The 27935-nt window shown below is 38.9% G+C and overlaps 1 protein-coding gene and 1 long non-coding RNA gene across 9 annotated transcripts in view; one reads left to right on the forward strand and one right to left on the reverse strand.

The window, feature by feature from the left end:
* The window catches only part of SAMD12 (sterile alpha motif domain containing 12), a 492602-nt gene that overhangs the window by 127722 nt on the left and 336945 nt on the right, over positions 1-27935 (reverse strand). The gene's annotated exons all lie outside the window — the stretch shown is intronic.
* LOC129135762 (uncharacterized) lies at positions 25458-25925 on the forward strand. The gene is made up of 2 exons (XR_008536816.2): positions 25458-25682; positions 25775-25925. It is a non-coding gene; the product is annotated as an uncharacterized LOC129135762 (long non-coding RNA).

The raw sequence follows: 27935 nt of genomic DNA on the forward strand, positions 1-27935 counted from the left end.
AATGATGGGAATGTTTGAACTATTATCAGACGTTCCATCCGTCCCTTACTCTAAATTGAGGATATGGGAAAGTCGATATAGGTAAAACCATAAAGTGACATTAATAGTCATCGCAGTGATACCAGCTTTGCCTGGCAGAAGCCTCTAAGAGGAAAGGAGTTGAGAATTGAGAAATGAGAAGGCCTCTGCTTGACTCAAATAAACCACGCTCATCTGCCAGGCCCCTGCACACCCAGGCCCAAACTCAGGGACTGTGGATACTCATTTTAGATGTGTTCTATGAAAAGCTGACTGACCACTTTAAAAATCCTCAGCAGACTAGAAATAGCAAATTAGTACACTTTGATACTTATACGGAAATGACAGCTATCAGCCACACAGGGTGAGTGAGAGTGAAAACAAAAACCGTGAAACACAGACACGGGACCTACAGAAGCATAGTGGACTAGAGATGTAGGCAAATCATTCTAACAGGTCTTGAAGCTGTTATAACTGTTCCAGCCAGTACTCTAGCTTAACAATCCAGGAGCCTATGTCTAACAGGCCAGAAATGTGACCAACATATTCTAGAAAGATTTCCATAGAATGGTTAAGATTGAAAAAGAATGCTTAATGCAGTGGTTTGACAATTTTGCCCTCCAAGGGACATCTGGTAATGCCTGGAGACATTTTTGCTTATCACAACTGGGAATGGCAGTGGGGTAGTGCCAATGGCATCTTGTGGGTGGAGGCTAGGGATGCTGCAAGGCATCCTACAGTGCACAGGTCAGGTCCTCATAACAAAGAAGTCTCTGACCCTAAGTGCGCACAGTGATGAGACTGAGAAACCCTGGTTTAGTGGAACACAATTTAATCATTTGAAAAATTCGCTTATGTGGCCCCTCTCAGTTTCTATTGTTGCTGAAGGAGAAGGCATCTCTGCATCCTATCTGTCCAGCACTTTTCACCTGTCAAGGTCCCTTTGATCTCATTTGATTTTCATGATTACCTCAGGAGATAGCTGAGGGAGAGAGTGCAATTTTACTGTACTAGGAGAGCTGAGAAACAGAAGGCTAAATGATGTTTCCAGTGAAAAAGAGATGTCCTTACTCCCCACTTTGTACCTGTTTCACAAAACCACCGTTCTTTAGACCTGCTTATTTCTAGAACAAAAAAGGAAGAATCAACATAGTATTGGTTGCTAGTACATTTCAAGTTTAATGTTAATACATTAAAATAAATACATGGGACTTAGATTCAGATAGAGGAGTTCTTTTGTTTGCCAGTTCATCTATTTTCCAAGTAGCTATTGAGCTCCTCACACATGCCAAATGTTATTCTAGGTGCTGCACGCACAGTGGTGAACAAAACAGATGTCTCCTCTCAGGAAGCTGGCAGGTCACAAGTAGCTTATACTTGCTTATTAAACATGGTGTGGTGGTTCTGCGTAATATTCTCCAACAATCAAAACAAAGTCTCACAAAATCCCAAACCCATATACCTGTGTCCCATATACCTTATGCTTTGGTCATGCTGATGATTTCTAAATAAGCTTTATATATTTATGTGATTTATGTATTTGCCTTTTTTTGTCCCTTATGATATTCTTCCTCCTTCTCCCATCAGCAGAAAAACTCATACTCATCTTTTGAGATGCAGAATAAAGCCCTCTAATACTGAAGCTAGTAGCTCTATTATCTGGGCTCTTATGTTATTATGTTATTTTGTAAATATCAGTATGTTAATTACTATGGATTATTAAAAAGTATCTGCTTGTGTGTCAGTCTTCTACCATTGCACCAAGTATAGAGCATCCTGAGGGAGTTCCTAGTTGTGCTGGATTCTTCCCTTTGCTCTTTCCAGTTCCCTTCTCCAACTTTTCTGCCTTGCTCCATGCCCTGGAGGCCTGACCTCTGTGAATTGTACTAATGATTACCCTTTCCTTCTACCTCCCAGTGGGGATTTGCTGATGGGCAGTACCAGCAGGAGTTTCAGAAGGCAGGAGAAGAGTGACATTGGAGTCTATCCTCTTTAGCCACCTCCTTGGCAGGCTATCCTGTGTTGCCTGCATCTCCTAGAGGTGACTTTCTTCATACTGGTCTCTCTCCAGGTCGAAGGACACACCCCTTCCCTTTGTTCAGTTAGACCAAGGAGTGGTAACAGCTCCCTGCTGTTATGACCCCTGAGGTACTGCACCATCTTTTGTGACTTCACCTAAATCCAGTCTATACATTTGCAACCAGCCCCTTTCTGAAACTCTTATCAAATTATAGAATTAAATTGAGCCTTCTCTTTCCTTTCACAATAGTCTTACTCATTGTAGTATTCTAGTCTCTAACAAAGTGCCTGGCCCAGGGAAGATGCTCAACAAACGTTTGTTAAAAGCGTAAATGAGTGAATACAGATGTTACCATAAAATTTTAGTCTTAAAATTTTTCATTTGTCAAAAAGCTGTTTTCATCAAAGGCTCTGATTTCCTCAGAAGTAGTGAATTATTATTATTTTTTTAGCTCAACTAGATACAGTACCACTTATTAGCACTGCTGTACTTTGTCATTTTCAGTTTTACAGATAACAGAAATAAGGTGACGTCTATACTTTTCCCTAGAGCATCCAACAATTCTTCTCCTGAATTCTTCATTGCTAACCTCAAACACAAAGCAAAATCAAAGCATGAAATTTCTGTCCTAACCAAGCCCCAGTCAGAAAACTTCTGCCTCTGAGGATACACATAATGACACTTGGGGAGACAAGAAAGGAAAAATTAAATTCAACAAGACTCTTACATTTCAGCAAAAGTTTCCACCCAAAGTGAATATGACACATTAAATGATCGTCAGACTCAAAGACCATCTTTTGGAACATCATTGGTAGCTGTGTTTTCTTAGTTAGCAAATGCCGGCTGTTAATGTGAAAATTGGTTTCAACTTAATTTGGCAACCAAGAAAACACATGATTTTTTTTTTTTTGTACTTTCCCATGCTCTCAGTGACTGGCAGAGTTAATAGTAATGACAGCTAGTGACCATTTATAAAGTTTTTGAAATAGGTGACAAGTCCTATACTGGAACCTTTTCAAAGGATGTCTTTACAACAATACTGCAAGGTAGGTAACAGTCCTGTCATTTTATGGAGCACGGAGCTGAACCTGGTGGAGTCTAGTTGCAGAGGTAGGATTTGCAATTTCTTTTCTTTTTTAAATTGACATCTTTTTTTTTTCTCCAATAGTCAAGATAGGGAATCAACCTAAGTATCCAACAATAGATGAATGGATAAAGAGAATGTGGTATATATACATAATAGAATACTATTCAGCCTTAAAATAATGCACTCCTGTCATTTGCAACAACATGAACAAATCTGGAGGAAATCAAGTTAAGTGAATACAGACAGAGGCAGGATTTGAATCCCAGTGTGCTGACTCAGAAGTCACAGGCTGGAACTCTCCTTCATCTGATCAACAGCCACTCACTACTTGTCTCAAAGGGAGGCAGGTGAATCCATAGGAACTTTTTAATTTTCAACATACTATATACCAGTTATTTTGGTGTGGAGGTGTTTGACTTTTCACAGTCTGTCCAGGGAGACCAAGTCACTTAGTTTTGAGATGACACCAAGGCCAAGAAAAAAAGAATAAAAGAGAAACAATTTCACACATTTTCAAATACAAAGTGATTTCAGCATGGAAACAAAACACCATTTACATTTCTGTTAACAGTCTAGGAAACTTCCCCATAAGAGAAAGAAACCTCAAGGGCCACGCTAACTTGACTGTCTCTTTAAATGTTACCCTGCACCTAATATATTACAAAGAAACTACAATGCAGAACAGATGGAATAGTATAAAGCAGATGCCCATCTGAAGTCTAAATAAAGGCGAGCAATTCTTCAGTTAACAACAAGAAAATGAGGTGGCGGCACAGACAACATGGAAAAGAAGCAGTTTACAATGAAGCAAAGTTACTGGAAAATAATTACAACTGAACAGAACACAAAGATTATTTCATGGCATTTGAAATGACTTCTCCTTATGTCTTCCTGGGGTACAAAATAGGCTTCTGTGGAATACTCAGGAGGAAAACTAAGCGAGATCTGAAGACTTTAGGGCCATGGTAGGTAATAATCGTTGGAAACATACTACCCAAGGTTTTAATAGGCTTCTAGAATAGAGCTCAGTTGTTATGAGTATTTTCTATACCGGGGGAGGCACTCAAATAACTTTAACCCAAGATTAGACATAGAAGAGGTTTACTTCTTCTGAAAAGTTTTCTTTAATTCATTAGTTTTATTTTTATAATTTTAAAACTTTTGCTTTATTGACACTCTCAAATATATACAAAATTAGGATAGTACTATGAACCCACATTGCCCATTGCCCAGCTTCAACAACCATCAGTGTCTGCCACCCTTGTTTTATCTCTCATTCCCTCTCCAGCTATATTTTTTGATATTTTAAAGCAGTTTGGGTGAAATGCCCTTTCTTAGTTTTCCTCTTGGCAAAATGTCTCTACTTCGTTTAGGCGACGGTTGGAAGAAAAGTTGTAAAGTTTTAAGAATAAAACCTCACGAAAGTGAAGTATTCAAATAAATGTTCATTTTAATCCTTAGGTGTGGACACATAAAAACAATAACAGAAGGTAGAGAAAGATGAGATTTTTCACTGTCAAGTGTAGTAGAACAAAACTAGAACAAGAAAATCAGGTGCTTTTAGGGGTCTGGCATTGTTTTAAGTATTGGATATTGGGAAATGTGAAACTCTTCAGACACACGTTTTACTGAAGTTAAATAAGAGATTTTGGTTTAGAGGCACAGACACATGTACCCCAGAAAAAAATCTATTAGTGAGTCAATATCTACATTTACAGGCTGGCTTTTTACTCGCACTGCTGCCCTAAATGTCACTGAAAGATGGGGAGTAAAAAAAATAAAAAAAGACATTGCTGCTAGCTTCTAGAACATTAAGAATTCCATGGTGAAGGCCGAGCAATTACAGAAGAAAGACTCCAACAAACATGGGAGGAGCCTATGTGAAAATACAATGGAAGAATTGTATATGTAAGTGCCCAGAAGATGCTGAATAATCACTCTTGCTCACATATAGGCAGCACTAGTGATGTGGACAGCAATTGGCCCTGCGGTCAGGCAGTGGAGATGGAAATGGTGCTCTCAGTCAAGGTGCTGACAGTAAACGCATAAACAGTCCTTATAAAGCTTCCACAAACTGCTAATGCACCCAACACTCCTCTCCTTAGCCATGAGATGATGGTTTTCATCATGCAATTTGAGACCTCCTTTACTTTGTGAAAGCATAGTTGTATTCCATTGCAATTGAAATAGTACAACATTCTGTTGTTTCTAAACATAAGCTTTAAGTTTATTTTTGGTCTCATGTCCAACTTTCTTACTCTATTTCTTAAGAACATTTGCAAGCATCAACACAATCTTCTAGTTAACTCTATAAAGATAAGGCAAATAGTTCCTGGATAACCATCCTTGTAGCTTTTGTTGTATTGGCATCTTTACCACCCTCTGATGTGTTTATGTAGTACAAATACTCATACATCCTCCTCCACCTCTCTCTGTCCTTCCCAAGTCCCACTAAAGGATATTCTCAAATCCTGGACTGCTAGCCATCTTTTACAAAATTTTTTGCACTAAAGAATGTTCTCATATTCCACTTTAATGACAAGAATAATCAGGTACTGGAGTAGTGTTTTTGATTTTAAAGCCAAAAAGGGAAGACAAAATTGTTTTTATAGAAAACATTCTGCAAGTCCTGGTAACCTGTCACAGAGTCTTTGGGATACTCAGAGCTGACTGTTCTCTAAAGCTGGCTGGGAAAACCACTAGAGGGAAAAGTAATATTGCTGCCATCTGCACAAGAGTGAAATGGGTGAAGGTGAAATGCCAGGGGAAAACAGAACATGAAGTAAATGTGCTAGAGTGAGGATGGAAGTCTCTGGGAACAGGACCTGGCATCTGCATTGTCTTACACTTGCTCCCAGAGGCAAGGCACACCAAAGGTTACATATCACTCAGTGGCTCCTAACTGGCTGGAGAACTGATGGACAAGGGAGTGACAATGACATTTTGTAGACGTGACAGCATAGCAAGTGGAGAACCTAAACTGAGACATGATTGTCCTTTATAGAAAGGAAGAGATCACCAAGAGAGCAAGGTGAATTCAGCAAGCACCTTCTCAAGACCTCTACCTACTCTGTTGCTCCTTACATGGTAACTGCGAGTTCTCTTATCCTGCGAAGGGCAGGGCTCAGGTAATGTTGCTCAGGTACTTCCAATGGTGATTTTCTGAGGGAGTGGAACTGCACTGCAATGAGGCATTTTCATAATGAGAACATCCTGGATTCAGTTATCTTAGCACTATCATCGCTACTAAGCTTGCTAAGTATTCCCAACTCTCCTTAGGACTTGTACATCTTCAAAACACCCACAACTGGCTAATTGATTAGGACTTGGCCAGACAGCTCCAGGTGGCTAATTGGTAAAGCAATATCTCAGAGGATTCATCTTTAATTATGGGCATCTGACATCTTTATGTAGGTTTTATGAGATATTAGATATATTTTCACTAGACATCCATTGAAGCCATATGGCAGTCTTGAATATGTAGAACAAATGAGGCATAATAAAGCATTATTTATTTATTTATTTTAGAATGGCAAGACATACTGTTGAGGGTGTTTTTTTTTACAAGTTGAGGATGGAAATTCAGGAGTTTAAACAGTAGAGAAGACATTCTTTATGTATCGCTTCAGGATGAATGGAGGTGAATACAAGGACAGACACAATCCAAAATGCAATAAAGGAAAGTGATCCAGAATGAGTTACCCTTATTCCAAGAGGAATATCAAAGATGTAAGATAAAATAGTGTATTGGCTGTGTGTCCTTCTTGTTTTCACCAAATAAATCAGTTGGAACTAGATTCCCTCTCTTTGGATCATTCAGTCATTTATTTCAACACTAATTTAGAATCTAGTATGATAAATAATATGGATCAGACTTATAATAGGCTCATGGATACTTAAGTGGTCCATGAATGGGCATCAAGAGAACCTGTGATTCTCTTAAAGTATATGTAAAATTTGTATATAGGAATTTTTCTGAAGGGAAGGTTTACAGGTTTAATGAGATTAAAAGTCACATGATTGAAAAAAAGGTGAAGAACCATAGGGCTGCATATCCAAGACTGTACGACATCATACAATATAAGACAATAAGGTACATGAATATCACCTTTTATTAGTCCATTTTCACACTGTTATAAAGACATACCTGAGACTGGGTAATTTATAAAGAAAAGAGGTTTAATTGACTCACAATTCCAAAGGGCTGAGGAGGCCTCAGGGAACTTACAATCATGGCAGAGGGGAAAGAGGCATGTCTTATATGGTGGCAGGCAAGACAGAGTGGTGAGTGAAAGTAAAAGAGCTCCTTATAAAGCCATCAGATCTTGTGAGAACTCACTCACTATCACGAGAAGAGTATGGAGTAAGCTGCCTGATGATCCAATCACCTCCCACCAGGTCTGTCCCTTGACACATGAGGATTACAATTCAAGATGAAATTTGGGTGGGGACACAAAGCCAAACCATATCACACCTCATATCTGTCAGAATGGCTATTATTAAAAAGACAAAAGATAAATATTTGTGAGTATGTGGAGAAAGGAAAACCCTTGCACACTGTTGGTGGGGATGTAAATTAGCACAACCAGTATGGAAAATGGTATGGAACTTCCTTAAAATCTAAAGTAGAATTACCATATAATCTAACAATCCCACTTCTGGGCATATATTCAAAGGATATTAAACCAGTATGTTGATATATTTGCACTCCCATGTTCATTGCAGCATTATTCACAAAGGGCAAGATATGGAATCAAACCAAGTGTTGGTCAGTGAGGAACAAATAAAGAAAATGTGGTATATATGCACAATGCAATCCTATTTGTCTTTAAAAAAGAAGATCCTGTCATTTGCAATAATGTGGATGAACCTGGAGGACATTGCATTAAGTAAAATAGGACAGCCACAGAAAGATAAATACTGCATGATCTCTCTTACTTGTGGAATTAAAAAAATGGAAATTCATAGAAGTAGAGAGTAAAAAGGTAACAGTTACCAGAGGCTAGGGGGTGGAGGGGTTGAGGAGATACTGGTCAAATGATAAAAAATTTAATTTAACAGGAGAAATAAATCTAAGAGATCCATTGTACAACATGGTAACTACAGTTAATAACAATACATTGCATCCTTGGGAATTGCTAAGAAAGTATATTTTAAGCATTCTCGCCACAAAAAATGGTAACTGTGAGATAATACATGTTAGTTGGCTTGACTTAGCCATTCTGTTATATATATATATCAAAATATCATGCTGTACTAACATATACATTTTGTACTTGTCAATTAAAAAGCCAAAACCCATAGAGCTCCATAATGAAGACCATAAAACATCATATAATGTAAGTTACTAGGGTACATGAGCAATTTACTCTTCCCTCCTCCACCTCAGCCTTTTTAAGAAAAAGGCATATATATACCCTATTCATTTTGAAGAAGGTAGGTTACTAGACTTCATAAACGCCCAAGAATTTCTCAAGTCTTTATGATGCCATGATTCTCAGAAAATAATTTTGCTACCTGAAAGATCAAAAATTATCCTAAAGAAATAAAACCAAGAGTGGAGGATAAATAAAACCTGTTTAAAAAATGCTCTGAGAAGGCCAAAGATATATGGTTCCTACCATTCCCAAGCTGGGGTACATCATTTCATCAGCTCAACACGAAGGCATCACCTCAATAGCATGTGGACAGAGTGGGTTTGCTAGGAAAGATGAGATGGGGAGAAACAAATTCTTGGTTCCTCCTCACCTCTGGTGTTGAGTCAAATATTCTCACTGATTTGGCTTTTTAGCACAAATTTCCATCTTATTTTTATTAATGAGTTTGAAAACCTTTATTATGCTATACAGTTTGCCAGCATTTCCCATCTGTTGTGTGTGTGTTGTGTGTGTGTGTGTGTATTTAAAGATATACAGGCTTACAGTTTAAAAGAATCAAACTTCTCTACAAGGTTTGCTATAAAGAAATCCTAAAGGCTGGGCATGGTGGTTCACACCTGTAATCCCAGCACTTTGGGAGGCTGAGGCTGGTGGATCATCTGGGGTCAGGAGTTTGAGACCAGCCTGGCCAACATGGCAAAACCCTGTCTCTACTAAAAATAAAAAAAATTAGCTAGGTATAGTGGCAGGTGCCTGTAATCTGAGCTATTTGGGAGGCTGAGGCAGAAGAATAGCTTGAACTAAGGAGGCAGAGGTGGCAGTGAGCCAAGATCATGCCACTGCACTCCAGCCTGGGCAACAGAGCAAGGCTTCATCTCAAACAAAAAAAAGAAAGAAAGAAATCCTACAACATCCCTCCTTCTGCTCCCTAACCTAGTTAACTGATTATTTTGGCATATCTCTCCATATCTCTAAATAATTGCTACTTCTCACTATGAAAGCAGAGGATTTAACTTTCCTCCCTCCACTTCTATCACACACGTTCTCCTTCCCATGCCCTACTTTCATCTCAATACAGTAATTTTCATTAAATCAATTTTTAGTGTTTACTCTTCAGCGTTGACTATTTAAATGCTATCCAAGGCTGAGAATGAAGTAAGCTATCATCATAATTCCTTTCCTGCATGACTATTGTTTTTCTGGGAAGCAATGATAATCTTGTTCTTTAATTTGTTTGGTTTCTAAATACTTATCACCAATTCAGCCCCAAACTCTATACCAGTTGTCTAAATTCTCTCTCAACATGTTCCATAATTCAGGGCCTGGCGTGGTGGCTCACATCTGTAATCCCAGCACTTTGGGAGGTTAAGGCAGGCAGATCACCTGAGGTTGGGAGTTCAAGACCAGCCTGGCCAACATGGTGAAACCCCATCTCTACTAAAAATACAAAATTAGCCAGGCGTGGTGGTGCTCACCTGTAATCCCAGCTACTTGGGAGGCTGAGGCATGAGAATCACTCGAACGTTGGAGGTGGAGATTGCAGTGAGCTGAAATCGTGCCACTGCACTCCAGCCTAAGCAACAAAGCCAGACTCTGTCTCAAAAAAAAGAACATGCTCCATAATTCTGGTATTCTATCAATTTTATCTTCCTGGGGAAGTCTCTCCTGGAGCCTTGCTCTCAGATATGACTGGTGAATTCCATTCTCAGAGACTCTATTCTACCTTCTTTAGGATAAATATTCAGCCACCAACCCGAGTGTGAGCGTGGTAGTCTCCTGAATATAGAGAGTAAAAGAAAGGATGTGGGGATCTGATTGTTTCTCAAACTTTCCAATAATCTTCTTTATTTTAGCTCAGATATCATTATCTTGCTAATGTATCTATTTCCTTCCAGCTCTCCAAATTTTTGCACTGTCCTCTTTCCTATTATTTTCCATGTCTTGGTGAATTTATGCCTTTCACATTTTTCTTTGCTTTTGTTCTCTCTCTCTCTGTGTGTGTGTGTGTGTTTAAGTAGGAAACAAATGTAGAAGTGTGCATTCAACCTGCTTTCGCTGTTTTTGAGAATGTTTTAGAAATCAATATCATAGAAACCTAGGCAAATACTTTAAGCAGGCATTTTATCAACAGCTATTTATAAGACAATAACCAACATGTTTATTTGTAACTTATATGTGAAGAAAATGAGGCCCATTCTGCTTCAAGTAACTCATCTGCCAGATTGATGTAGATATTGAACACCTTATGTCCAGGCCCCCTTTTCACTTAACCTTTCTAATTTTAGGCTTCCATAGAGCATTGCCTTCTTGATAGTCTATGGCTGCTTTCAGGTTCCAAATACCTGAGAGTTGCCTCAGTCAATCAATACCTTCTGTCATGCTCTATTACAGCTGATCAATATGGACAAGGATGCAATGAGGTGGAAGCAAGATGTTTTATTCAATCAGGTTTTTGGTCTCTTTTGTTGACCCCAATACTCTGGTAGTGTTTACAAAACTTCTACATTCTTCTCATCTAATTTGTTTTATTCCAGTTAGCAAGAATTGTTTGTATAAAACACCTGCACACCCCTTCCTTCCTAGTTGCAGATGGAATCCATCTTTGTGTACAGATCTGGATCCAAGACTCATCTCCACCCAATGTGTGCAACCCTGGCTAGGTAAATCATCACTACTATAGTCATATCTCATCTGTGCAATGGGAGTTGTTAGGCTTGCAAACTGGGGTCAGCAGACATATTGTGTCTGCCACAATAAATTTTATTTTTTGAATGTGATTGCTTTTAATGATGGTGGAAGAGGAGAAAATAAGTTAGAGTTTTCTGCAATAATTGTTACTTCCTATCATAGAACCATGGCCAAGCTTCTTCACAATTCCTATGAACTGTCTGCTCCCTAAATGTATTTGAGGTTTCTTGCACAATAACTGGAGGTTCTTTCATATCCCTGTTAATACCAACTTCTTCTGAGTTTATGGACATTGCAAATAACATTAGCCAAAATACCCCAGAGTCTTGGGGGTGGAAGAGTAGACTAGCTATATAATCACCTAGAATCAGAAGGAAAATGTTATAAAATAAAACGACCTTTCTTTCCTTTTATATGTTTGTGTATTTTTCTTTGATCAATGCCCAAGAAGTAGCCGAGTCCTCTTGCTATATATTTCCATTTCCTGAATAGACTTTAGTACCAGCAATATCATTACCATCCCGTTTCTTTTCTCCGATCTCACTCTATATGTTTGTTATATTTAGATTGCAAATTCCCCACAGGGTATGATGGTCTTGAGTTTTCAGCCTTCTCTTGTAAATGTTTATTTGGATTTTACTTTTGCTGTACACGTAGCACATTGAAAGAAAACATTCCTCATTTTTATTTAGGCTTTTTAGGGGGAGTTGGAGAGTCACAGAACATAATGTGTGCTGACTTTTAGTACTTTCCAGTGCTTGGATATTACAGGGGAAATTAATGACACAGACATAAGACAATCTTTCCTAGTGATCTCATCTGCACATCTATGACCATATTCTAGATCATGCATTTTATCTTATAATCCAAAAGACAACAACACATATATCCTATATCACAGTGAGAAAGAATGCATAGCAAATGAACAAATAACAAACAAGCATAAAGAAGAGATAAGATAAAATATTTATAACATGAGAAGTCCAAGGGGTTACTGCATCATTTGAATATAATTATTGGGTAAGTGAGGGTCACAGGAGCTCCAAGTTTAAACCAAATGGAGCATGGGGTAGTTACTACGTCTCTTCTTACAGAATTCATTGTTGGAATTCTGCAAACTGCTTGAATGCATAGAAAGAATGTGAGGCTAAGAGCGGGTGTATTAGTCCATTCTCATGCTGCTAATTGACACTGAGTAATTTATAAAGGAAAGAGGTTTAACTGACTTGACAGTTCAGCATGGCTGAGAGGCCTCAGGAAACTTATAATCATGGCGGACAGGCAAGAAAACATGTCCTTCTTCACATGGTAGCAGGAGAGAGAAGTGCCGAGCAAAAGCCTCTTATAAAACCATCAGCTCTCATGATAACTCACTCACTATCATGAGAATAGCATAAGGGTAACTGTCCCCATGATTAAATTATCTCCCACAAGTTCCCTCCCATGACATGCAGGGATTATGGGAACTACAACTCAAGATGAGATTTGGATGGAGACACACCCAAACCGTATCATTCCACCCTTGGCCCCTCCCAAATCTCATGTCCTCACATTTGAAAATAGAAACATATCCTTTTAACAGTCCCCCAAAGTCTTAACTCATTTCAGCATTAACTAAAAAGTCCAAGTCCAAAATCTCATCTGAGACAAGGCAAGTCCCTTCCACCTATGAGCCTGTAAACTCAAAAGCAAGTTAGTTACTTCTAGATACAATGGGGGTAAAGGCATTGGGTAAATACAACCTCCAAATGGGAGAAATTGGCCAAAACAAAGGGGCTACAGGCCTCATGAAAGTCTGAAATCCAGTAGGGCATTCATTAAACCTTAAAGTTCCAAAGTGATCTCCTTTGACTCCTTGTCTTATATACAGCTCCCACTGATGCAAGACACTGATGCTCCCACAGCCTTGGGCAGCTCTGCCCCTGTGGCTTTGTAGAGTACAGCCCCCCACTTCCTGGCTGCTTTCATGGGCTGGCATTGAGTGCCTGTGGCTTTTCCAGACTCACAGTGCAAGCTGTCAGTGGATCTACAATTCTGAGGTCTGTAGGACAGTGCCCCTCTACTCATAGCACCACTAAGCAGTGCCCCAGTGGGGACTCTCTGTGGGGGCTCCGATCCCATATTTCCCTTCCACACTGCCCTAGCAGAGATTCTGTATGAGGTCTCTGCCCCTGGAGCAAACTTCTGCCAGGACATCCAGGCATTTCCATACATCCTCTGAAATCTAGGCAGAGGTTCCCAAACCTTAATTCTTGATCTCTGTGTACCCACAGGCTCAACACCGCATAGAAGCTGCCAAGGCTTGGGGCTTACACCCTCTTAAGCAACAGCCTGAGCTGTACCTTGACCCCTTTTAGCCATAGCTGGAGTAGCTGGAAAACAAGGTATCAAGTCTTGAGACAGCACACAGCAGTGGGGGCCTTGAGCCTAGCTACCAAACCATGTGTCCCTCCTATGCCTCTGGGCCTGGGGCCTGTGATGGGAGGGGCTGGCTGCAGTGAAGGTCTCTGACTTACCCTGGAGACATATTACCCATTGTCTGGGTGATTAACATTTGGCGCCTTGTTACTTATGCAAATTTCTGCAGCTGGCTTGAATTTATCCCCAGAAAATGGGGTTTTCTTTTCTGTTGCATCATCATGCTGCAAAATTTCCAAACTTTTATGCTCTGCTTCCTCTTGAATGCTTTGTTGCTTAGAAATTTCTTCTGCCAGATACCCTAAATCATCTCTCTCAAGTTCAAAGTTCCACAGATCTCTAGGCCAGATGTAAAATGCTGCCAGTCCCTTTACATAGCAAGAGTCATCTTTACTCCTGTTCCCAACAAGTTCCTCATCTCCATCTGAGACCATCTCAGCCTGGAATTCATTGTCAATATCACTATTAGCATTTTGGTTAAAGCCATTCATCAAGTCTCTAGGAAGTTCCAAAGTTTCCCACATCTGCCTGTCTCCTTAGCTCTCCAAGTGTCTAGGAAGTTCCAAATGTTCACACATTTTCCTGTCTTCTTCTGAGTCCTTCAAATTGATCCAACCTCTGCCTGTTACCCAGTTCCAAAGTCACTTCCACATTTTCAAGTATCCTTATAGCAGCACAACCTCTACCATACTAATTTACTGTATTAGTCTGTTCTCATGCTGCTAATAAAGACATACCTGAGACTGGGTAATTTATAAAGAAAAGAGGTGTAATTGACTCACAGTTCAGCATGCTGGGGAGACCTCAGGAAACTTACAATCATAGAAGAATGGGAAGCAAAGGGGAAGAAAACATGTCCTTCTTCACATGGTGGTAGCAAGAAGTGCTGCACAAAGTCCCTTATAAAACCATCAACTCTTGTGAAACTCAGTCACTATTACAAGAACAGCATGAGGGTAACCACGCCCATGATTAAATTACCTCCCACCACATCCTTTCTATGGCACATGGAGATTATGGGAGCAAAAATTCAAGATGAGATTTGGATGGGGACACAGCCAAACCATATCAGGGAGTGAAACAAAAATAATTTTTGAAGATCTCTCATATGTCACTTGTGTAATAGCAGCTTTTATATAAGTTTCCCCACTGAATTTTATTTAAGAGAAAGATCCACAATAACAGACTGGACAAAGTAGCTGGTTAAACAGCTTAAGAGATGGGGGAGGGTACAGCTCAGAGTTTGGGAGACCCTCCCAGAGTGGCCCCATGATGAACTCTGAGACATTGGATAAGGATTGTTGTGAAACAGACTGTCAATACATGGCCTTAAAGGAAGGCAGGGTGGAGGGGTTGATTCAATCCAGCGAACATTCTGAACCCCAGCAACAGTGAGCTGTATTAGTGAGTACAGGCACACAGATGGGAAACTAGAGAACCTGCCTCAAGGAATGTGTCCTGTGGAAATAGCATCACGGAAACAAGCACAGTCCTCAGTTAGGAACAGTTGTCTCCAGGAGATCAAGATAAAAGTAAAACAAGCAAGGCCTGGATCCATGACACTAAGAGTGGCTGTGATCTATCCAGTGTCTACTTTGTGCCCATCATTGTGCTGCACTCAACGTAAGGTATTGCATTTCTTAATCAATATTAGTTAACGTTTATTTGGTGCTCACTGAATTACAGGCTGATATCATTTTGTTTAATTTTTACTCCCGTAGTATGGGGCAGGTATTACATTTTCTGCTTTATAGATGAGGAAGTAGCTCAGGGAAGAAATTTGTAGATGACCAAGGTGAGCATATAGTTAAGAGTGCTGCATGACATGAACCTATGATTCCAGTATAAGTAAAAGTGTGGACACAGAAGAATGTGAAGAAAAATAAAATAGGAGAATTTGGTCAAATTCTTATTTGACCAAATAAGCACAAAAGGAAAATACTGAAGTCATTACTCTGTGGGGTTTCCTGCATATGGCTTTGGCAATTTTCGAGAAATGATGCTTTTGACAGAGAAATAGGACAACATATCAAGGAAGAATGTGTATTCCATCCACATTCATAATGATGTTTTGTTTTATACATTATGAAATGACAGACAATACAAAATGTAGAGTGTAGAGTCTAGCTAAGAACAATAAATGCCTGTGTGTCTATTACGAGCTTAACATAGAGAAAACTGTATACAAGCCCTTCCCTGATTCCATCCCTCCCATGCTCTCCTCAGATGTAACCAAGATTTTGAATTTTGTGTTAATGATTTACTTTTCTTTACAATTTACATACATATATCTTTCCAAATATACATTAAAATGCTCCTATTTGTAAATTTTGTATATAAACTGCATATAAATGGAATGTTACAGTATGTGTATTCTGTGATTAGCTTTTTTGCTCCACTGTATTCATCCATGTGGACACACACATAGATATGGTCCATTTGCTTTCCTCCTATATAGGAGGCCATTTTATAAAGACATCACAATTGATTTATCAATTCTAAGTCAAAGGATAATTGGGTAATTTTCAGCTTACAGCTATGAAAGTCAAAGTTGCTATGAATATTCTTGTGCATGTCTCCTGGTGTACAAGTTATGCTCTATCCCATGTTTCTATAGCCTAGAACTTCCAAAATTACATTGATAATATGCTATGTTGTGATAGCAAGCATCCTTGTTTTGTTCATAATTTTGAAGGGGCTTTTAAAAATATTTTACCATTGAGAGTGATGTTTGCTCTATGTCTATTGTAGACATACTTTATCAGGTTAAAGTTCCAATCTATTCATAGTTTTGTTAAAAATTTATCATGAATGGTTGTAGAACTTTATAGAATAATTTTTTTATATTTATTGAGATTACACAGTTTTTCTCCTTTAGTAAGTTGATATGATGAAAAATTTTCTAATTTTGTTTTCAGGGATAACCCCAAATTTAGCTCTATCAATTAAAAAACCAATTTTTAGGATGGTTTGTTAACATTCTGTTTACTTGTTAATGTTCTAAGTATTTGAATAATATGTAATTTTATTTTCTTACACTGCTTGTGTTTAGTTTTGGATCCAAGGTTAATACTGCCCTTGTAAGATAAGTTTGGGGAAATTCTTTTTCTATTATCTAAAATAATTTACATGCTTTGGAATGGAATACTGATAAAACTCACTCATATGCAAAAATCTGCTTTTTTAAAAAAGTAATTACAACTTTTATTTTAGATTCAGGAGGCACATGTGCAGGTTTATTACATAGGTGTATTATGTGATACTGAGGTTTGAGATACAAATGATCTCATTACCCAGGTAGTGAGCAGAGTATCCAACAGTTAATTTTTCAGTCTTTGACCCCATCCCTCTCTCTCCTCTCTAGTAATCCCCAATGTCCATTGTAGCCATTTCTATGTTCATGAGTACCCAGCGTTTAGCTCCCACTTGGAAGTGAGAGCATGTGATATTTGGTTCTGTTCCTGCATTAATTTGCTTAGGATAATGGCCTCTAGCTACATCCATGTTGCTGCAAAGGACATGATTTCATTCTTTTTAATGGATGCATAGTATTCCATGATGTATGTGTAACACATTTTCTTTATCCAATCCACCGTTGATGGGCACCTAGGTTAATGCCATGTCTTCAGTATTGTAAGTAGTGCTGTGATGAACATGTGAGTGCATGTGTATACAAAATAGATTCTTCAACATTTGTTGAAAACTTATGCTCCAGAACATGATTAATTTTTATAAAGTTTCTATGTCCCCCTCAGAGAAATAACTACACTCCAGTTGTTGGAATAGTGTTCCATATAAGGCCAACCTTCTTCATTGCATTGTTCTGGATTTCTATATGCTACTAAAAACAAAAATTTCCTACTATATTTTAGAATTGTGCATTTCTGTATATGTTGTAATTTTGTTAATTTGTCTTAAGTATTTGGAGCTATGTGATTCAGTACACATAAATTCAACATTATAGTTGCCTGAAGAATGTTAACTTTGAAGAAAACGCAGTACACTTCTTTTTCTCTAGTATACTACTTGTTGCCTTTAATTCTGTCTTTTGATATTATTATATTAAGGAAGGTTCTTCATTTTCTGGAATACAAAATTTCTACCCTTTACGTTCAACCATTTTGTGTGTCCCATAAACAACATTTGGCTGGATTTTGTCTGATTGTGGATATGTGGGTTAATCTGGTTTGACAACTTTTGTCTTTTAATGGGAGAGGATAATAACAGTTGGATTGATTTTATTGACTGAAATATCTGGATTTGTTTTTACAACTTTTTTGTTTTGTAGTATTTGTTTCATTTTTCTATATTTCTTCTTGACTTCTTTTGAGACAGAGTCTTGCTTTGTCAACCATGCTGGAGTGCAGTGGTGTGATCTTGGCTCACTGTAACCTCTGCCTCCCAGGTTCAAGTGAGTTTCCTGCCTCAACTTCCCGATTAACTGGGATTACAGGTATGTGACAGCGTGCCTGGCTAAGTTTTGTATTTTTAGTAGAGACAGGGTTTCGCCATGTTGACCAGGCTGGTCTCGAACTCCTGACCTCAGGTGATCCACCCACCTCGGCCTCCCAAAGTGCTGAGATTATAGGTGTGCACCACTCATACCCAGTTTCTTTCATGACTTTTTGAGCAGTTTTTGAAGTCTCTCTTTCTCCAGTTTTTTTTCCACAAGCTTAGGAATTAGACTACAGGTACCCTCCACACCTGGAATCATGACAAACAAGCAGTCTGTGTTTTGTTTTGTTTTCCTAATTCACCTATTATATGTCACCCTTTGGACTCCTAGCTTTCTGGCTTTTTGTGAAGGACAGCTGATTCAATCTGCTATTCCACTCACCACCCAGGCCTTAACTCTGGTCCATCTCTCTCCCACATGGTGCATAGTTCGAGTTCAAAAACCTTGGTCACAAAATGCTAGTGCCAGTGTTTGTTATCTCTGTGAAGTAGAGATTTATGGATCCTTCTTGACTTGACTGTTCTATCTTTCTATCTATCTATCATCTATCTTTTATCATCATAGTCATCGTATCTATGGTCTAGCATATTTAAGTGCATACTGGAAGGGTTTTCTGTAAACGTCTTGTTATTCATCTCGCCAGAAACAGAAGACTATACTTTTGTTTTGATGCAATGATTTCCTTATGTAGTTTTAACAGGTTTATGCAGGCCTGGGACAAAGAGGAAAAAGTAATATATTTGATTTGTATGTCTCCTGAGTAAAAAAAAAAAAAAAAAAAAAAAAAAAAAAAAGAAAGAATTCTACTCTCAAATGATATTATTTAGGAATCAGGGAAACAAAAGGAATTAATCCTAAAAAATACTTTCTGTCCATTATGTATATAGTTTTCATATACTGACTTTATTTAATCCTTATAATAACTCCATGAAATAGTTACTACTACTACCATTTTATGGATGAGGTACCTGAGACTACATGTTGAGGTTATTACATTGCCCATCTAATTCCATAGTCATTGCCCTCTCTCCTAAATCAGGCTGTCTTTCACCAGATAGAGAGCTCTGAGTAATTCTTCTCAGAGCTGGGAAAAACAATCCTGGTTACTCTTTCATGGTAATTTCCACAGCAAACAATGTAGTTATTTACCCAGCACTGGTTAGAATTCTGCTAATTGGTAGCACACATTCTGTCAGCAAACATGGTATTTATTGACTCCAGAAAGGGTCCAGATTGTGGGAAAACATAAACAGTGATAACACAAATGCTTTCAAAGCAAGCCTTTGTTTGGGTTCTAGTGGCAAGCAATTTTCATTAATTGTCATTTTTACTTTTGACCAAATATCTCAGATTTAACACTCTTTAAACCTGTGAGAGTGATTAAGTCTTTCATAAAAATCTCCTGACGTTGGTTCACATAGTAAATCTCATGAAGTTTGCCTATTTATGCAAGAGCCCATGTAGCCCTGCAGGCTAAGCCTAAACTGTTATTGAAGGTGACTACCTTGCCAATTCTCATGAACAACCCAAGAGTGCCACGGATAAGCTAACCTTATTTTATCACTGTGCTTTATCACTGACAAAGGGTTAAGAAAAAGACTCTCTTTTCTTCTCTTTCCACACGTCCTCCTTTCTCTAGCTGAATGTGAATGTTTAAAGTGGATTCAAGAAAGCTTCAGCATCTGGGAAGCCTAGAGAACAAACCATAACCATGGACATGGGCCAGTTTTCATTGGTCATTGACTATCTGCTGCTGTTAAGTACAGATTGGTCAGTTTCATTGGTCACTGACTATTTGCTGCTGTTAAGTGCTCACCAGTGGAACATAACCATTTCTGCTCAAAACCAGGTTGGAGCAACATACCTAGAGCCAGCCCACTCTCAAGCCGTATGAGAAGGGGTTAGAGTTTGCATGACTAAAAATTAAAGGGTCAGCAAACAGACATGCAAAACTAAGTTGGGCAAGTTTTCTATTTTGAGGCTTCATATATGATCAAAGAGACGAATATGGCAGTACAAAGCGAGGGGAAGTAAAGGTGCATTGTTTCCATTACACGTAGCCATGCATATTTGCAAAGTGGCTCATATAAGATGTTGTCATATTCGAGGTTATAAAAGGCTCTAAATCCTTCTTTGTGTAAGGTTTGCCCCAAAATACAATTTAGAGAAAAAAGTATTAACATGCTTTCCCAATGGGCTTCCCTAGCTCTGCTATTAAAAATGAAATGGGTGTGTTTATATAATCTGGGCATTCAGGAAAAAAATTACACAATTCAGTGTAATTTCCCCAAAGGAGTTGAAGTTGACCAGAAACCAACTGCACATCTGGGTCTGGGGCTGCTTCAGCCTCTGATGCAAAAATGAAGATGAATTCCAAGTGGTCAAAAAGCTCAAGTGCTCACCCCTGACAATTTTCCCCTTTGCTAGAATAGAAAGCATAACAATTATTTTTCTGAAATATAAATTACAATCAGGTGGTGTTTAGTTCTGCTACTTTAAAAACTTTCTACTGGTCAGGAAAGTAGTCTTATATTATTAATTGAATACACATGAAAAAAAAATACCCTAACACCTTCCCATGCTTTTTACTGGAATGGAAATCTAGATCAAACTTGGGTGTGCCTGGGTGTCTTTTAATATGAGGTAATGATCAGATATCACCATCTTCTCATTAATGTTTGTGATTAACATTAAGAAGACATGGTTACGTGAGAAGTGATGCAAATGCTGTATCTTTTAAAACTTTATTTGAATCACTCATTTCTGGCCCACATTTGAATTATGCTTTGAACTGTAGCCAGGAATACAGCTGTCACATACAGAACTGAAATCGTGAATATGCCCACCACTTCCTTGTTTTGACATTGTGGTGTGCATTGTCAGTGCTTTATATGCATAAGAGGAAATGAATGAGAAGTCTATTTTCATGTTATAATCTGGACATGCATATTTGATGCATTATTGCTGATTTCTATGCAGCACAATCTTGTTTCCCATACATCTGAGATTTCAATGTTTCTTTTCAGGGCAAATTATGGGAGATGAACATCCTGGCCCGGTGGGATTCACTTTACCGAAGAGGTAGTTGGTGAAGTAGGTCACTTGAGTTCAGACAACACACAAAAACACAAGGACGCACATGCCCTATGTTGGCAAGTTTCTTGGTCTGCAAATGATTCCCTTCTAAGGAACACTACTGAGATTCAGAGTTGACTATTGCACATTCTCTCCACTTACAAATGGGACTGGCAATTGTGACCTTTTGGTGGTGGTGATACATAGGGAATTGGGAGACAGAGTCCAATAAATGCTTTTAAGATTTGTTCTACTGCAATTGCTCAGATAAAAGAACACCAGTAGCCATAACATTTTCTTTAGCTGAGCAAGGAATTCCAAAAGCAAACCCCTGTGTAAATGATAGCATAATGTCCTTGTTCTTAGTCAAAATATTCTTTTTAGTCCAGTTGTTATTGTGTCACAGTAAATACAAAATATTCCCTTAGTGCCATTTTGTTGCCAAGCAATTTGGAGAGGAGCACAGCCACTCAAAGTGCACTGAACTTATCTGCAATCAGCTGCCTTGACCACTCTGTGCTACATGGGCAGGGATAAGCTTGAGTGTGAGATAGAATCAAGGACAAAGTTATCATCACTGATGCCTCCAGGGAGACTCTGTATTAATAGAAATATGGCGAAAAGGTGGCCTGAATGTTGCTGATAGTATTTAGTGAGCCATTAAATACTATCATACATGATACATGATAGTCCAGAGCCATGACTCTGGACTATCAAACTTAGGAGAAATAAAACAATGGTATATTACCTTCCAAAAGCAAGCTCCAGGCAGCAGCAAAAGGGAAGGAGAAAAGCATTCTTCAGAAATGAGAAACTGGTTTGAGCCTAGCTTCCAGGGAACACACATAGATGGTAACGATTTTCTCATTAGGCAACTGAGACTTTTCTCCACTGTATTACTATATATGCACTGGGCCTCCAGCATTTTGGTGGGGGAGCTTCTCTAGAAGTAAGAGTTCTTAATATTTGCAGGCTACGTCAGCCACCTGCATGGGGGCAGGTATCTCCATGCTTTCAGTTTAAGTGACCAGAGTGTATTCTGCGTCCTCAAGCGGGAATGGCAAGGCTGCCCTTTTCTGTCCCATATTAATGATGATATCCTAATCATAGTCTTCGTAGAATCTTAAGTTTACATGGACTCTTTATATTGTTAAAACTCATTCATATATTATCTGAATTCAATTTCAGAAACAGCTAGTTGTACTAGCAAGGAAAATATCATCATTTCTCTTTTAGAAATATGGAAACCGAGACACATTCTCCTAAAGTCAAAAAATTGTGTTATTCTGGAATTGAAAGGATCCTTAGATAACTCATTTTGGCCTTTAATTTCACAGATTAGGAAATAGAAAATGAGAACAATCACATGATGAGTAGTAAGAAGGAAAGAACTGAGATGCCATGAAGTCCAGAACCCAGCACTCTTTGAAATTGTAGCAGTGCACGTGTCTAGTGGGGAGGAGATCCCCTTCCTTCGATGGCTTTTCCGTGTGCAGTGGCTCCGAGGGCCTGGAATGCAGATGCCGTGAGACAGTGACTGTTTCCTTCTGGCTCACTCCTGACTTGTCATCGAACACAGTGCTGACTCCAGAACAGGTATACAATCAATATTTGCTGAATGAATGGATGACTTTTAATAGATATAGACATTTTTAGGAATAGGTCTGCTGACATTTGGCATAAAGTGACAATCCCTAGACCAGAAAGTAGTGAGAATGTGTCATCTACATGCCAGTTTTCCCTTTAAATTGCATGATAAATCCAGAAGTTGCTCAAAACCTGCTTTGGTGTGGGCGTGGGGAATAGTTCTAAACCAGGCTCTGAGACAAGCTGGTAGAGTGCTGAGTAGCCTCAGTCATGGTGAAGTTAAATGCAGGTCCTCTACCAAGTATGATTCCAGGAATGGTTAAAAGCCCTTCTCCAATTTCTAAACTAACATGTCCTTTAACCTCTCTAAAATTTGCTCATTTATTTTCTTTACATTAAGATCTCTGGTTCTTACCAGTGGGTCATTTCAAACTCTATCTCTGCTTCTGCCAGCTAGGGATAGAAAGCCACTATTACAGACAGGGGCCGCATCCTTCAGGTGCTTTCTGCAGAAATGAGCTCAATAACCACTGAAGACAGATGTTAATGATGTCTGTTTTAAGGCAAATTATTTGGAGACGAGGGTAAGCAAGTGGAGCTGAATGACACTGGATGGTAATAACTTAATTTGCCTCAGTGACAGTTCATCAGGTCCTTTCACTTCCATTTTCTCATCTGACCATCATGACCTTATGGTGTAAGTAAAAATGATTATTTCCCTTTTTTCTTTTCTTCAGAGGGGAAATCTGGGTTTGGAGCAGCTATACCATATATCTAAGGTCAAACACCTAAGAGGAACTTTTAACTTGGGTCATTTAAGTGCAAGTGCCTTGTTTTCGCCATTTTGCCAAGGACATGGGGCTCAAGGTAGGTAAAGGCTTTCTCCTTCTCAATGCTCTCGTATAGGCTGGTGTTGGTTGAAAGCTAAGCTCCAGCACCTGCCTATTCCTTCTGCAGTCCAAAGGGTAACTTCTGTGTAAACCCTACCTTCTGGTCTCCTGTAATTTATTTCTCTTGCTTTTCAAACACACAATATCTTGCTTTAAGCTTCAAGAAATTGTTGAAGTTGAAATTGCAATTAACCTCAGCAGTGAGTGCTGTAACTATAGGGGGGCTGGGGTGGTGGTGGTGGTGGTTATTCTTTATGAAATGAAAATGAACCTCAAATGTGATTGGAATTTGCTAAAACTAGACAGGGATCAGGATACAGATACTTAAGTTGATACCATCCAGTTGTTCAGACTAGAAATACAGGGAAGATGTACAGGTTTTAAAGCAATTATGACATTTTATCAAATAGACTGTTTTTATTAGCTGTGGTTCCCTGCAATCTTTTCATTTTAATTTTATATCAGCCATAATATTTATATATGTATAGATATGTGTGTGTGTGTAGCTGTATGTATACATATGTATTTATTTATATTTTATTTTATTCCTTTAAATATATCATTTAAACCCAAATTAGACATTGGTAGAATGAACTTTACAATTGCTTTCATGGATTAAATACAGAAATAAGAAAAATTCCGATGGGCCTAGACATATCACAAATAAAATCTAGTTCTAAGTATAGTGGCATGTGGAATTTCACATGATCTCAATATCTGACCAGGACTCACCGAGGAAAATACATAGTACTTCTCTGGTACTTTACTTTATTTTTTTAATTTTTTTTATTATACTTTAAGTTTTAGGGTACATGTGCACAACGTGCAGGTTTGTTACATATGTATACAAGGAAATATTGTTTCTTGACAAAACCAAAATACTGCTTTCCAGACTCACTTAGATCTTATTCCTTATGTATTAATGGCACCTTTTGGTCATATTCATCAATCAATGAATATGATCTGAACCTCTCCTATGAGGTCAGAGCAATTAGGCATGCATGATATAAAACCCAAGGCAATAGATTCTTATTTTCTAGGCACTTCTGAGCTAGTTTTAGAAGGGAGTATGTAGCCTTAATATTCCATTCCTTGCTGCCATGCCCAAGAGAGACACGACTAATCCATCACAGCATTCTTCCCGCAAACTCTGTAAGTGGCCTTGTAATCCTCCTCTAATTGGCCATTCCCAATCTGAATCGGCACATAAGATGAAGCCATACCTGAACTAATTTGCGAGATAAAGCTAAACACAGGAGTGAGAACAAGCAAGTGCTGAACTCCAGGCAAGGGAGATCCATCCTGGGATCTGGTGATGAGCCTTCTGTAAAGAGGAAGGGCTTCTACTATGTCTTGTACCATGGCTAGAACTTAGGCAGATGGAGGGAAACAGAATGAGCAAAGACTTTAAAGAGCAAATGTATGCATAGAGGAGATTGAGCAGATGAATATGGGATTAAACAGGGGAACTTGGGCTTGAAGAGTAAGGTTCTATTCTCATTATTTAGGAGTTTCATTCAGAAACTTCATCTATTACAGCATGTTCCCATTCAAAAATACTAAGCGTGGAGAAATAATGGTTTCTGGTTTATAGAAGTCCTCTGGCACCCTAGAGTAAACTGTATCACATTCTAGAAGGTGTGTGGACTCATTTTCAAAGAGCAAAGATGACTCTGAGTCATAGCTTTCACGACAATAAAATGGGTAAAATAAAGGTAACTTCCGAAGACTGCCAAATCTTCCTTCCACCAAGCTCATTAAATAATGCCCTTCCATGTATATTCTTTTGGATCCATTATGATAACCCCGATGGCCACTTTTTGCCCCCCTTAATGATAAAATGAAGAAAGCTCCAGGTTTCTTGCATTTTTTAAAGGCAGATGAAACAATCAGCCAATCCCTTTGTCTTTTACAGTTTGGGTGTGCACCTGGCTTGCAGCAGAACTGGCTGGGATGGCTTCATAACTTCCCTTCCAACAATATAACAATATGCTTCTGTAAATTTTCACACCGAATTGGACAAGAATCAGAATATCCTGTTTTGAACATCTGCACAGATTGACAAGTGAGTGATTCTGCCTGCCTGATATATCCCTGTCCCCTTTAATCTTCATACACAAAGAATCTGAAATAGTCCCTCTTACTCTTTCCATCTAGACAAAAATGGAACATCAAGACTGACTGGAAATGGTGACGTGAAATTCATTAAATGCTCTTGAGGTGACATATATACATACAGCATCATTGTTTTCTGGAAAATGGGCTACAGGAGAATCTTAAAGAAGCAGTGAATTGGCCGGGCATGGTGGCTCACGCCTGTAATCCCAGCACTTTGGGAGGCCAAGGCGGGCAGATCACGAGGTCAGGAAATCGAGACCATCCTGGCTAACACGGTGAAATCCTGTCCCTACTAAAAATACAAAAAATCAGCCGGGCGTGGTGGCGGGCGCCTGCAGTCCCAGCTACTCGGGAGGCTGAGGCAGGAGAATGGTGTGTACCCAGAAGGCGGAGCTTGCAGTGAGCAGACATGGCGCCACTGCACCCCAGCCTGGGCGACACAGCAAGACTCCGTCTCAAAAAAAAAAAAAAAAAAAGAAGAAGAAGCAGTGAATCAAAATTCATCTGTTGTTGGAAACTATATGGTCCCAGGCAGACAAATGACCCAGCCGAAGTTCCCTCTCATTTTTATACTCTGTTATATCCAGGCAGGCTCCTCCTGAGTCCCCATTCAACATTTTTTTTCTTTTTCTGCTCTTGGCCACGTTTTCTTTCTTTCTTTCTTTTTTTAATAGCCAGAAGAAAAAGCCTAGATTATGCATTACATGGGTGGAATTCTGGGTTGGATTTCCTAACTCTGAATGGTTTGTAAATCCATTTTACCCATACTGCACAGTGGGTACCCATGAGTCTGAAATCAACTTTCCGTGAGAGATCCAATAGTCCCTATATTATAGTGATCATATAAACTTTGGAGACTATATAGGGATTTTTAAAATAAGAAATAGGTAAACAGAAAAAGCTAAATAATGCATATAGCAGCTTGAAGCTTTGTTATATTTAATAAAATATGAATGTTGTCATTAAAAAATAAGGAACTGATGCCATTTTCTCAGGTCACTGTGGCATCAACAGTCTTCCCTAAAATGACCTCTTTCCCACCCCACTGTCATCCCTTCAATGAAGGCCCACTATTGTGCAACAGCACGCTTGAAAAACTGTCTTGCTTCAGATAATGTGGCATAGAACAAATGGACATGGGCTTTGGAAATAACAGGGCTCAGTTTCGATACCAGATCTGTCCTTTTCTAACTGTGTGACTTGGTTTTCTTTTCTGTAAGTTGGGGATAATACATTTAGCAATCTCATGGAGCTATTGAACAGACTGAATAGGATACTATATGTCCTGGACTTAGTCCAGTATCTGGTGCATGATGGGTGTACAGTAATTGGTAGCTATTAGTATTATAAAAGTCTGACCCTGTGAGAAACTTTGATACTTAGAGAAAGACCAAAGAGTTGGCTGGCTATCTAAGTGCCTTGCTGAGCCTGGTCAGGGAGAAGGGGTGAACATATATATAAGAAAATGTGGCACATATACACCATGGAATACTATGCAGCCATAAAAAATGATGAGTTCATGTCCTTTGTAGGGACATGGATGAAGCTGGAAACCATCATTCTTAGCAAACTATTGCAAGGACAGAAAACCAAACACCGCATATTCTCACTCATAGGTGGGAATTGAACAATGAGAACACTTGGACACAGGAAGGGGGACATCATACACCGGGGCCTGTTGTCGGGTGAGGGGAGGGGGGAGGGATAGCATTAGGAGATATACCTAATGTAAATGACGAGTTAATGGGTGCAGCACACCAACATGTATACATGGCACATGTATACATATGTAACAAACCTGCATGTTGTGCACATGTACCCTAGAACTTAAAATATAATAAAAAAAAAAAAGAAAGCTGTGTTGGGCGCTTCTCTCTGAGATGCAGTTAGGGATGGCAATGCTTGTTTCTTTGTTGGGTCTTGTTCATCTCTGAGCATGGTTTGTTTCCTGTTTCTCAGCAAATCTCTCTTCCTTCTTTCTTCTGAAATCCTTCCAACCTCTTTTTCTTTCCAGCATCTTAATAAAGCTAATAAAGGCTAACACTACCACTCCCTTAGCCTATTGAGATGAGAACATTTTCTTCTGTTACCCCTGTGGCGATGTGTCATAAACTGGCAGGGTTCTCCATGCTCCTTGTAGCTGGGAAGCCAGCGTGGTAGGACCATGAAGCTTTGAATAGGAAGGGGATTGATCAGAGGA

The sequence above is a fragment of the Pan troglodytes genome, chromosome 7 (genome assembly GCF_028858775.2).
Source record: "Pan troglodytes isolate AG18354 chromosome 7, NHGRI_mPanTro3-v2.0_pri, whole genome shotgun sequence".
Lineage (NCBI taxonomy): Eukaryota > Metazoa > Chordata > Mammalia > Primates > Hominidae > Pan > Pan troglodytes.